We start from the raw sequence: 3,061 nt of genomic DNA on the forward strand, positions 1-3,061 counted from the left end.
CTTGATCTCACTTATAGCATTCATTATCGCATCACACCTTGTTGATACTAGGCCACGGATGGATTTCATCTCTTGAAGAACCTGCTTCAAAATAAATAAATTATATATAAATTAAAGCAATTCAAAACTTAAAAACAAATTACCTCATTGCGAAACTTGTGAAACACTTTCTTTAAAACAAAATCATTTTCATCTCCAGAACTGCAGAAAGATGAATCAGGTGACTGAATCGTATTAGATTTCTTGCTTGCTGATCTGTTTAGGTCCTTCTTTTTTGAAACTACTTTCTCTTTTTGTTGAATCGGCATAAAAATTGGAGTCCTGACAGAAAGCTTCTTTGTAGTACGAGGTGGAGGGGTCCTTTTTGGTGTCTGCTCATCCAAACCTTTATGTTGTTGCTTCAACTTTTTCTTGATAGGTGAAGATGATGAATCACCATGATATTTTTTTGGGTAATTGAATAATTTTTTGGATGTGGCGGATCCTGGAAATGATTATCCAAATTAACCTTAGCCTCTTTGTGACTTACACCTGCAGGACCAACCTTCTTGGGTATGCAAAAGCATGAAATCTCCTTCCGTGTTGGCTCAATATTCTTAAAATAAACCTATATTTATATTGCATCCTTATCAAAATTTAGTTTTAGATGGTAGCACCAATGACAGTTGGAACATAATGCACTTACATTAGAAAACATTTAACCTTTGCGTACATGCCTAATCATTGACAAATATACTTTGTATATAAACATATGCATAATCATTAAACGCATTTACAAATAATAACATAAATAAAAAAAGATATAAAGGTAACTGACCTTGACATCTGCTTCATTAAACATGCTTTCCATAAGAGATTCGTATCATGGACGGGGAGCATTTGTTTTCCAATTCAAAAGACAGGGAATTTGATTGTCCACCCTTGAAGCAACATTATGAGGAACAGTGGAGCAACACTCATACAACCAAATTTGAATGGCCAGAGGCATTCCATGTAAAAGATGAAAGTTCATCGGAAACTAAATCCATCGATTTAGTAGCACTAACTGAAAAACTATCCTTTGTATGTTGTGCCATTATATAGAAAAATCAAAGATTTCAGTACAAATTAAAAAAAAAACCCTAAAAGAAGAAGAAGAAGAAGAATGAAAAATTGAAAAAAAAAATGCCAATAAAACAAATAAAAGAGATTATATGGAAAATATAACATGCATTAATTGAAACATAATCTTACCTTAAAAATTGGATGCAAAGTTTATCAAGTTTTAGAGAGAAAAAAATGGAATTTGAAAAAAAAGAGAGTTGGATGGAACTGAAATTGGAATATGGCGTGAAAAGGGGAGAAGGTAAAAAAGTTGAGTTAATGTCACGCGCTTTTTTCAATGTAAGGTAAAATATTGCTAGTTTTGTCATTAGTTGTAATTTTTAAAAACTATTGCTATAAATTGTAATTAATATCTTAAGGTTGCTAGTTTATGTAATTTTTCCTTTTTATATCATGAACATGAAAATAATTAGAATATCGATACCACAACATCCTAGGGCCTTCAAGGCCATCTACAGCATACAATCGCAGAAAACAAAATTATATCTACGAACTACGAAGAAGAAAAAAGATGAAGAAGAAAATAATAATAAAAACTAAAATAAAAAAAAGGTGTGTTTACCTTTTTGGGGGCAGCAAAGCGAGACTACGAGCTTCGTTGGAATCAACCACCACCAAAAAACGTCACCGGCAACTCAAAAATTTTGATTAGCCGATCAACTTATGAAACAAAAAATTTTACTAAATAAAAATAACTATTTTTGATCAAAACGATTTTTTCACTTCAATACTTTAATGGCAACTGGTGAAATTTTTGCTCTTTAAGACTCTTATCAAAATTTCAAAAAAAAAAAACCCTAAACGAAAGAAAATGAAAAGAAAAATCTCTTGGAAAGAAAAAAAGAACCCCCCCCCCCTTTTCTCGACCCAAAACTTCAAAACTTATAGAATATGGTGACCTCTCATTCCTCTAGTCCCCAATTTCTGAACCTCCTAAAATCCAACAACTAGCTAGTGACTCCTATTGCCTCTTATATAGAGGATAGAACCAGGGTATTTTCAGGATCCCCAAAAAAAGGAACCCTAGGTTTTAAGATTTGAAAAATCCTTTCCCTTCCGCCATCTCATTTTCGAACCTGCACCATACCAAAACTTTGGATTTTTCCCACAAAACGTAATAGGTGGACCAATTGAAAAAGGGTAAAACAAATTTTATTCCAAATCAATCCAAAACGACCAGATATGTACGAATTCGTATCGTGGTACCCGAGATTCACGGAATATGGACGTTGGATGAGACACCTAGGCTTGCTTCTAGAAGATTCAAGGTTTTTCCCGTACTATAAATGCTTGAAATATGCAGGTACAGCTGGGTCGAGTCGTTTCGCAAATATTTAGGTCATGTGGATTTTGATTTGTGTTGAAAGCGGGTTGGTTCGACCATGGGTTGCTTCTTTGATTTCGCAAATATTTGGGTCGAGTCGCTTCTTTGATTTGATAAAATTAAGTAAGCATTTTTTCGAATAAGCCATTTTTGAAATAGATAATTTTCAAATCAAGATTTTAATTAGTGTGCTTAGTTTCAAAATAATTTTTAATTAAAATCCAATTTTCGATAGAGTAAACATTTAAGTAATCCAATTGTATAATATCTCATAATTGATCATGATGATATATAATTGCTATCTAAGGTGACAAAATCACGTACAAATATACCTTTCAAAACACTTATTTGGAGGAAATAAATATCTCGATTTTATCAAAAATTGAAGAAACTCAGGATTAAGTTTAGTCGCGGAGGGCAAAAATTAGATGTCAACAATGCCTCAGACTTCTATCAAGATGCAAGAGCATATAACCTATTTCGACCAGCATTGGCACTAGAAGCTGGAGCAAATGCCGAAGTACCACCACTAGGCACAGAGTAGAAGATGTAGCAACCGAAGCTTTGACCACTCCTTAAGCCCCCTTACCAACTAGATAATTTCAGATCATATGGCCTAGTTGACCTCATTTA

The 3,061-nt window shown here is 33.4% G+C and overlaps 1 long non-coding RNA gene across 1 annotated transcript; it reads right to left on the minus strand.

The window, feature by feature from the left end:
* On the minus strand, nucleotides 1-576 carry LOC107874236. Its single transcript, XR_007056898.1, has 2 exons — nucleotides 144-576; nucleotides 1-81 (listed from the first exon to the last, which is right to left on the minus strand). It is a non-coding gene; the product is annotated as an uncharacterized LOC107874236 (long non-coding RNA).
* Nucleotides 577-3,061: the final 2,485 nt, after the last annotated feature.

The sequence above is a fragment of the Capsicum annuum genome, chromosome 6 (genome assembly GCF_002878395.1).
Source record: "Capsicum annuum cultivar UCD-10X-F1 chromosome 6, UCD10Xv1.1, whole genome shotgun sequence".
In the NCBI taxonomy this organism is placed as follows: domain Eukaryota; kingdom Viridiplantae; phylum Streptophyta; class Magnoliopsida; order Solanales; family Solanaceae; genus Capsicum; species Capsicum annuum.